The 9,885-nt window shown below is 52.9% G+C and overlaps 1 protein-coding gene across 5 annotated transcripts in view; it reads right to left on the bottom strand.

The window, feature by feature from the left end:
- SVIL (supervillin) overlaps nucleotides 1-9,885 on the bottom strand; it is a 230,599-nt gene that overhangs the window by 220,488 nt on the left and 226 nt on the right. For 2 of the 5 annotated variants that reach the window (XM_077896949.1, XM_077896944.1), the window contains exon 1: nucleotides 8,424-8,578. The exons of 1 other annotated variant lie outside the window; for it this stretch is intronic. The gene's annotated coding sequence lies outside the window, so the exon portion shown is untranslated. Of the gene's footprint in view, nucleotides 1-8,423; nucleotides 8,579-9,019; nucleotides 9,037-9,440; nucleotides 9,551-9,885 lie in introns of those variants that run through there. 2 more of the 5 variants (XM_077896946.1, XM_077896947.1) reach the window with 2 other exon arrangements.

Here is a 9,885-nt window from a genome sequence, read left to right on the forward strand (position 1 = left end):
TAGAACCACTCTCCTCAGCCAAACACAGCTGAGGACAGCGAGGCAGAAACCAGAGGCTGCCAGCTGCTATGCCCAGCACTGAGAAGTTGAGAGCTGTGGGGTGCAGTCCCTCCTGGGTGACAATAAGCCTGGCAGCCAGTTTCTGCAAAGCCTGGCAGAGGGAAAAGAAAGACTCTTTAGAAATACAGTTGGCAAAACATTGAATATAAAGGGTACTCTGAGCAACTGCATAATTACAGACTCAGAGTAACTATCTAAACTGGATCCCCCATAGTATATCGTTTGTATGGCAGCAGAGTAGGCTAGACCCCCACTGCACATCCTTTCACAAAATGGTTCTCTGGGCTTCCTTCTTTCTTCATTACAACAGTGATGGAGATAGACGGAGAGGAAGAACTCAACCCAGGAAAATACCAATACGTCCTCTCATCTATTGCATAAGGTGTAGGATTTTGGATCTGAGTGCAAACCCTGGCTCTACTACTTACTGTCTACTTGTATTACCTTATTTGAGATACTTAACCCCAGGCTTTCCATTATAAGACTGTGCTGATGATGAGAGGTACAGCATGTCAAGCCTTCAGCGCAGGGCCTGGCACATGGTACACCCAATCCACAACATTCCTATCAGCAACAGCACCCACCTCCACCCCTGCATCTTCTGTGTCCCCATTACATCTGCAATGTGCGTCCATCACAGCACCTAAGACACTTTCCTAGGCTTTTGTGCTGACAAGTCATCTCCAGATTGTAAGCCCTGTACAGGCAAGGGTCATTATATTCTCAGCTCGGAGCATGTACACATACATGCACATGCTTGCATGCACACATACACATACATACACACACACCACCATGAGGTTAACAAATGTTTGCTCAACAAATGAGTGAATGGACAGACTATTAGGTTATTTTCATTATTTCTATAGAATTCCAGTTTTAAGAACCTTTCTCCAGATGTTGTTACAGATGGCTAACTAACTTGTCTAGGCTAACTGAACCTGCTGACCACATTTGGATTGTGCTGCAACATCCAACTCAAGAAGGTCACTAAATCAAAGGTCCCTCGGTCTGATGAGCCAGTCTCTACTAACACAAGCTCCTGTCCCGGTGCTATAAACAGATTCCCATATCTACTGGGGGCAAGAAAACTGTGCTCCTTTTTAATTGGGAATTTCTACAGCCAAACTCCATTTTGGCTCAGGTAAGCATCCTTTCACTTTTTTCAGAATTTTAAAAAAGGAGAGTGAAAAGAAATGTAAATTAAGTTGTTAGCATACACATACACATGAAAAAAATTTCCAGAGAAAGAGCAATTTCCCTGCAGTGAGCAAGTACCAGGTGGGAGGATGCCAGAGCTCATGGCAAACACTGCCAAGCAGGAGCTGCACCAGCCATGGCTGTTCACCCTGAAGCTCTGGCTCAAGGCAGGGCAAGGACATCCCTTTCCACCGCTTCCCAACAGCCAACTTGCTCCATTCCTTACCCCTCCTTGTTCATAGCTTTGGACAGAAAACTAAAGATTCCTAAAGCAAGGATGTCCACAGACTTATTGTCTAGTATCTCTTCATGGACTAGAATCACAGCTAGGAAATACCCCTGAGGAGCCTTTAGAACAAAAGGCCCAGCACAGTTATAATCCGCCCAAGACTTCCACACAAGCCACACTGGCCACAAAGCACCAAAGACCTTTCAGAAATATAATTTGGAAAGGAAAAAAAAAAAAAAAAAAAAAGTAAACATTAATTCTGCCCTGTGTATGAACAATTTCCATCTGAGAAAAGGTTATCCCAAAACAAGCCCATGTTTCAGCTACTTTCAAGGTCCTGCCATGTAAAAGAAAAGCCAAAATAAATTTCAAATGGTTTTCCCCAAAGTTCCAGCCTTTGAAATACCCTGACCTGACCAGCTTCAAAACTGGTGTTTCCAAGTTCCAATTCCAAAGAACCTTTTTTTTTAAAAGGCAACATTTCTTCTAAATAAAAACTGTGATAGATTATGTTTAATGCGATGATTTTACCTGATGCAGGGAAAGCCAAACAGGACTGGCTGGCAACAGGGGCAGAAGAGCGAGCCTGCAAATGGTGAAGAACAAGAGAAGGAAGAAGGAATCATCTACCTCTCAGGAAACACTGTCAGAAAAGGGGAACCAGACCTTTGAAAGTTGCTTAGAGAGTAAATCCTTAAAGTTCTCATTGCTAGGAAAAAAAATAATAAATTCTGTGATGTGTGGTGATGGATGTTAGTTAGACTTACTCTGCTCATCATTTAATTTCTACAAATACTGAATCATTAAGCCGGATACCTAAAACTAAGGTAACTGTTTGTTATATGGCAATTACAGCTAAGTACAAAATTGAGAGGGTTAAAAAAGGGGGGGGGGGGGCAAGGAGAAGAGAGAAAGAAAGGGCAGGGCAGCCCTGAGAGAGATAAAGACACACTGGAAACCCAGGGAAGTGAGGATACAAATGGGCAGCGTGCAGGAGGAACCCACATGGGGTAGCCTGATGGGCAGGAGGACAAGCTGACAAGTCATCAGAAAGGATAGCTCCCCAGTGTCAAAGAGCGGGCTCGATGGTGGGGGCAAGCAATTAAACACCAATGACAGATGGAGATAAGGGCATCCAAGGCGAAGTGTCCCTAAGACACTTGAAACCAAGGGCTACCGGGAGGTGGCCAGGCAGCAGTGACAGCACAGCAGCAGGAGGGGTAGCATGTCAAAGAGAAAACAAAGGGTCCCAGAATGAGGACAGAACTGCCGAAGTTTGGGGGCTGGAAGAACAGCTCTTGGGATGGCCATGGGGAGGAGGTTGGGGGCTGGACAAGAAAAACCAGAGCTGTGCCAAACAAAGGAGGAGCCCTCCACACCTCATCAGCTTCGTTCTCCTACGGGGAAGAGTTGTTTCTCAGCAGTTCTCAGCTGAGCAGTTCTCAGTTGTTTCTCTGAAGAGCCTGATGCTGAAGGGACAATGTGGTCCCCATTACCAAGGGCTGCTGGCTCATCTTCCAACAGTCCCCCAGTGGAAAAGACCAGACAGGTTAAGTCTGAGCATCCATCTGTATCTGGTAACCACCAGGAAGGCTGTAGCACTCCACACCATCAAACAGGAATAACCACGTGGACACAGTCATCTTCTGAAAGGAGTGAGGCTGAACGAAGGCAGACAATGTATGTACGTATATGGATAGGTGTGTGCATGTGTGCACATGTACGCGCGACAGGAAAGAGGGATGCATGTATCAGGAAGTTGCAACTGCATTTGAGAGCCAAGACCTAAAAACACAATAGAAGAACAATTATAACATGCAGCAAAATGTGATGAGGAAGACAGTCGCTCCAGGGAAAGAACCCAGTGAATACCCCAGTGAGGACCATGGCGGTGGGGACATGCACAGTGAAGCCTCTGGAAGGGGGTGACTCAACTTCTGGCTTGGTACAAGTTGATATTTCCAAGACAGCCAGCAAGAGTGCAGAGTTGTGAGTTGGGAGATTTTCTGTTCTAATCCCAGCCCAGGCAAGACCCTCGACGGCTGAGCCTCAGTTTCCTCTTCTGCAGTACAGAGTGTCCTGGCCATCTGCCCTCAGAACCAAACAGAGCTCTTGAAAAATCTCAAACACAAATGGCAATAAAACCAACTAAAAGCCGAAACACTGCACAGATCAAAAACTGCTGTGAAAAGGGACCAAGTAAGAGATCCGGGGATGTGTAAATGGAGCACAGAGGGGATTAAGGGCTTAGAACCAAGAGTCTAACTCAGCATCTATGAGTCGCTTGGGGATCTGAAGCAGTGGTGGTTTTCAGTGCAAGAGCCCCTAAGAGTTAGAAGAGCTTCGGTCTGGGTTTTATACATGTCCAAGTGATTACAGTTTGTTTTATAACCTTTTATAGAACAATGGGATTGCAGCTGACTGATGCTAATAAAGGGCTGTGATTTATGCTGCTGCTCCTAGAGAGCATTTATTCACTTCCATGCACAGTGACCAGGAGGCGGAAGGCATCTGAGTCCTATGCAGGAGTCCAGGCACAGTGAGACTCTCTCCACAGATGCAAGGCCTTCCTTCTCTAGTCCATGTACTCCACACGTGTTAAACCACAGAAGTCCATCTTCCTGCACACAGACTCCCCCTCTCAATTTTAAACGGTGCATCAACTTGCTACTTTGGCTTTATCTGAGCTGCCCTGATTACGACACCAACATGATTACACAAAAAGGTGCTGCCTCCTACCACAGCCCACACACTGCATGGGTTTAGTCTGTTTTTTCTGAACTGTGAATCCAGCCAGGGCTGGGCTCAAGCCCCTCTTCATCTTTATAGGTTCTCCAGGCCTGCCACATTGTCAACATTCAACAGAAGATTTGCTGAATTAAACCAAAGAGCCAGATCATCTTGGATAAGTAACAACTTCGGGGAAACTCAAGTTTTGTCATGGATAAGCTAAGGGATGTGGGCAAAGCACCATCCAGCAATGGCAAATGCCAAGTAATCTAACCTTCTGAAAACAAAAGAGCACTTCCTGAATACACACCATCCTTTTTATATACTTCATGCAAAAGAAAAATGCATGTAATTAAACCTGATTCATATGTCAATTAAAAAAACAATTTTAATCTTAGACCCGTCCCTTTGTTAGTCAATGAAACACAAAAGCTGTGTGGGTTTTAAGTTATGAAAAAGCTATACATACTGGTTATCTCTGAAAAAAAATTTATTCAGAAAAAAAATGTTAATTCTGACATTTCCTTTAAAAACGTTCTCCCCTGAAAGACTGTATCTAGAATAACATTGACCTAACAGAAACAAATAAGGCTATTGACAATGGCTACAGTTTAACAAAGGCGTCTGGATTTTTACCTTCCTTGGTTACTGCACAAAAGCAGCAAATGGAAGTACAGTTGCCCCAGCAGCTGGCAAGTTCTCTCCCATAAGCGAAGAAGTTGTGAAACAGCTGGGGAATGCAAGATGCTTTTGAACAAGCTGCTATGTGATCCAAAATAACGTGCTGCCTGTTCGTCTTCTGTACAATGGAAGCGACAGCCCAGGGCAGGTCTGGCGCATGCCCTGCAGCTGTTTCTTTCTTTGCAGCCGGGGCCCAACAAGTGGCTACAAATGGAGTAAGACACACAAAAGCGGAAACCTTGCTCCTAACCCTTTGCATGCTGACAGTGCACGCGGCTCATTTTCCAGTGTGGGAGGAAGCTGCATTCTATACCCAAATGTAAAACCTCCGTAAGGCTTTAAATGGCAACCCCTCCCCGTACTCCAGACCCATGCACTTCTTGGGGACATCTTTCACAGTGGGGTGGTGTTTGATGACATTATAGGGTTTCTGGTGCTTTTGCCCGTGACTGATCGTTTAGAAGATAAATGCACAAGAAAAATCCGCAACTACAAAGTGGCAATGTTAAAGAGGTCCTTCCAAAACAATCTGACATAAAAGAAAACGAGTTCTCTACTTGTAATTGCCAAGTTTAAAGCTTTGGGGTTTCATAACATAGGAAAGAGCTATACTGGCTGTTAGTTGTTCGGCCTAACTAAGCATGGCCTTACTTCTTCGTATCAGCTTCCAAGATATAGTTCAGCCATTTTCAGAGCATACATCGTTTACCATATTTAGGCAAATATTTCTGAAATGTTATCACAAACTCTCCTCCCTTCTCTACCAGTCTGGTGGCTCACCTTTAAACAGACTCCAGGAAAATACTCTACTTCCAAGGAAATGTTCCCTCTTGCCCAGATTGGACCAGCACAAGTTCCACAGAAGCATATATATTTTTCTTCAGTGTTATGAATGGCCAGTGAATGAGCAAAGAGAATGCTCGCTTCCTTTGCTCCAGTGTGTTTGGTTTTGAGTTTGTTTTTTTCTTTAAGTCCTTGTCATCCTAGCCATTAGGATACTGGCTTCAGATTTAAAGGAAAGATAAATGGCCAGAGGACTGACCACAAAATTATACAGCGGTAAAATGAGGAAGAAAGTGCTGCAGTTCCAGGGCCCCTTGTAAATTCCTTGGGCAACTAGACAGAATTTTCCATCACTACCAGCCCTGCCCCCCACCAACCGCTGATTCCCAAAGAGGGAGCACTCACTACACAGCTGTTACCTAAGAAGAGTGGCAAGTTCAAGGCAAACTATCAACTATTTTACCTCTCTGGAGGAGACAAGGGAAGAAAGAATCTGTTCTTAAACCCATGGTTATTATTTAACATTTGTTGCACAGTTACCATGTGCCACACTCTGTGCTACTAAGTGCTTTGTATGGATTATCAAATTTACCCCTCATAGCTTCAAACCAGGAGGGGCTATTATTATCTCTGTCCTAGAGGAGGAAAACAAAGTTCAGGGAGGCTGAGCAAGTTTGCCCAATATTACAGAGCTGTAAATGATGGAGGTGACATTTCAAGCCTACCATTGTGACTTCAGATGCCTGCCCTTAATCACCATGCCTCGCAGTCGCCACAACTGGCATTGCCCAGAGGCATTCGGAGTCACAGACTGTCATTCCAGAGTTTAAAACATCTTTCTTTAAGGCAATGCGCTTTAAGTACACTCAAGACAATACGAACATCCTAGATCACAAACTTGAGCTCAATGATGCATAAATGTGCAGAGATAAAATCATGTTGTTAGATGCCTAAAAGGCATTTGAGTTTTAACTCATTAGGCAGTTAATTAAGGTTGGCCGTATTTCCAAGGCAGCCTTTATTTTATACATATATCCAGCATGGTGACCAAGTATATCACACCACTTATCAAGGGTGGGAACTGCAGCTCCTCACGATCGGGTAGGCAAATAGAGATTCATGCCATGGGGAGCTCCTACCTCAGGCCCGCCTGCCTAATGAGACAGCACATAAAGCAGAGGACAGCTATTTCTGACTCTCTTTGGCATTGTCAGAAAATTCTATGGAGTTTTGGGAGAAGCCTTAGTTGTCATACACCTACAACTCTAAGACTTGGTTTAGTTTTGGTGCTGGTCCTTAAAAAACCAGTCCTATGTAGAAAGTCCACCTAACCCAAATGCCTAACATAAGAAAACCTGAACCAAACCGGGCTTCTAGCATATATCCTGACTCTTCAATCAGCAATCGCTAAACAACTCTTCGGTACCAGCCTTAGCCAAAGACAGCGGGAAGAGCAAACAGTACTCTCGGGAGCAAGCCAGACTGCTGTCCCATAAACCTCTTTAAACCTCAGTTTACTCATCTGTAAAATAAAAATAACCGCCTCAGGGAAGGAGAATGGTGAAGATCCTTTCAAAGTGTGTGTGAAGACTCTGTCATCCACCAGGCACTTTATAAAAACCAGCATGGTTCCTGCGCTTTCCTTACTACAGAAGGGAGTGGAGGCAGACGAGAAAGCATGTGAATTCTATCCATTGATCACCGGGGGATACGGTTTCACAGGCGAGCGAGCGAGCGAGCGAGCGAGCGAGCGGAGGGCCCCGGGGTTCTCTTCAGCAGCAGCTCCTCCTCTCGCGTCCAGAGCCCTGGAGGCCTGGTGCGCGGTGCCGCTGTTGCCCAGGCCACTTCAGCCACGGGACCTGTGCACGGGCTGGGTTTGCACAAGCTCCCACAAAACAAATCTTCCCTGCCATCTTTCTCTCCCATTGCACGAGGAACTTCCCGGTGCAATAAAGCGTCAGACTTCAGCAGGGCTGGCCCGCCTTCGCCGGAAGCGCTTAACCCCGCACCTGACCCAGACTGCGGCCCGGCCCGCAGCCTCCCGGCCGCTAACTCGCCTTCCTGCAACTCCCGCCCGCGGGAGCTGCGCCCCGGGTGCGGGCGGTCCCCGGGGCCGAGACCACTCCCTTCCGGAGCCGCCGCGCCGCCCGCCCTTCAGGGAGGGGCGTGCACCGCCAGGCCGGCCGCGGCGCCGCTCGGCGCGGGGACTTCAAACCCGGGCCCGGGAGCGCGGGAGGGGCGCGGGAGGGGCGCGGGAGGGGCGCGGGAGGGGCGCGGGAGGGGCGCGGGAGGGGCGCGGGAGGGGCGCGGGAGCCGCAGCCACCCTCGCCGCTCGCCCGCGCGGCCCCGAGAGGAAACGGGCGGTGCCGCCCGGGTCGCCCCCTTCCCCGCCCCTCCTCCCGCCCCAACGGGCCGCGGACCTGACTTCCCCAAACTCCGCAGAGGGAAGCCCTGCCCGGGCCGGCACCTCGGGGCGGCGCGCGCCGGGGACGGAAGTGGGGGGAGCCGTGGCCGCGCCGCGCCTTTGTTAGGGCTCGGGACCCCGCGGGCCCCGGCGAGCACCCCGCCGCCGCCCGGGACGGGACAGGACGGGACGGGACGGGACGCGGCGGGAAGGGGCGGGGCGGGGCGGGGCGGGGCGGCCCGGGGCCGGAGTGGCGGCGGCCCCGAGGAGGGCGCGCGGCGGCGCGTCCCGGGGTCCGCCTGCCCCGGGGCCGCCGCGCCTGGGGACGTTCCTCACCTTCCTGCGCCTCCCCGGGCCGCGGGCTGGCCCAAGCGCGGCTTCCCGCGGGACAGCGGCGGGCGGCCCCAGCTTCTCGGCAGCGCCACGGCCACTCCCCGCCTCGCTGAGGCGAGAGAGCGCTGGTCCCTCCTCGCGGGATGATTCACTGCGCTCCTTACCTGGAGGCTCCAACAAGTCCCCTCCCCTCCCCTCCCCTCCCCTCCCCTCCCCTCCCCTCCCCTCCCCTCCCCTCCCCTCCCCTGCGCCGGCCCGCGCGGCGGTCGGAAGCGGGCGCCCTCTGCCGGGCCACCCGCGGGATCACCGCAGGGCCGGGGCGCGGAGCCGGGCCGAGCGCCGGACCCTGGGGCCCCCCGCGCGCGGGAGCGGCGCCCACCCGTCGCCGGGGGCAGTGCCCAGCGCGCAGGGCCATCGTGGCCGCCGAGTCCGCGCTGGGCAGACCCCGGGACAGGACCGGAGGTGGCCCCGCGCCCCCGACCCCTGGGCGCGCCCGGAGCCCCCCGCCCGCGGGCCAGCCCCGCCCCCGCTGTCCCGACGGAACCACCAAGAATCGCGTCCGCACGCCTGCTTGCAAAACACTGGAAAGGCAGTTTTACCAAGTGAGAACAAAGTTTGTGTCTTCTCTCTCCGCAGCCTCCTTCTGAGCGAATTAAAGAGGCGGAGGGGAGGGCGGTGGCTGTCGCATCTGCCCCCCGCCCCCCCCCCCCGCCGCGTCCTGGACTAGGAAGCGGCCCGGGTGGGCTCCCGGCGCATCCGCAGCCCCGGGCCACGGGGGCCCCGGCTCTGGCTTAGGGCGGGAGGCCGGGGCCGCCGTGTCACGCACCCGGCGGCCGGGAGGAGCGGCTGTGCGAGCGACTCGAGCTTTCGCCAGAGCAAACGCACTAGCGGCAGGTTGGCCTGCCCCCTGCCCCTCGGTCCTGAGCGAAACTTTGCACGGGGGCACAAAGAGGAGGGGCAGACGGAGGCCCTTGCGGGGGCGCCTGCACACCCGTACCCCGACCTCCCGACCCCACTCACCCGCTCGGCGCGCCGGCCACGGTCCCCACCTGCGGGGCGGGCCCCCAAGCACCAAGGTCCCCGCGGCGACGAGGGGGCGGCCGCTCCGCAAGGGCGCGGGGCGGGGAGGCGCGCACCGGCGGGGTCCCGGGGACCGCGACACAGTCCCCACGCCAGCCGGCTCTCGGCGAGGGGCCGGCGCAGTCCCTGCGGCAGCCGGAGCAGAGCGAGTCGCAGGCAGGTCGGGGCCGACCGGGAGCCTCCGTCCCCGAGCGCGGGCGCGGGGCAGCACTTGCAGGGCCCCCGGCTGTCGGCCGCCGGGCGCTCTGAGTGGCTCGGACCGCTCGCCAGGCCGGCTGGGCGGCGCGACCCACCCCCTGGGCGCGCCCCCGCCCTGGCCCGGCCCGGGGACGCGCCCGCGCCCGCGCCCGCGCCCGCGCCCGGCGGCTCCGGGGCTCCCGGGGCT

This window comes from Canis aureus, chromosome 5 (genome assembly GCF_053574225.1).
Source record: "Canis aureus isolate CA01 chromosome 5, VMU_Caureus_v.1.0, whole genome shotgun sequence".
Lineage (NCBI taxonomy): Eukaryota > Metazoa > Chordata > Mammalia > Carnivora > Canidae > Canis > Canis aureus.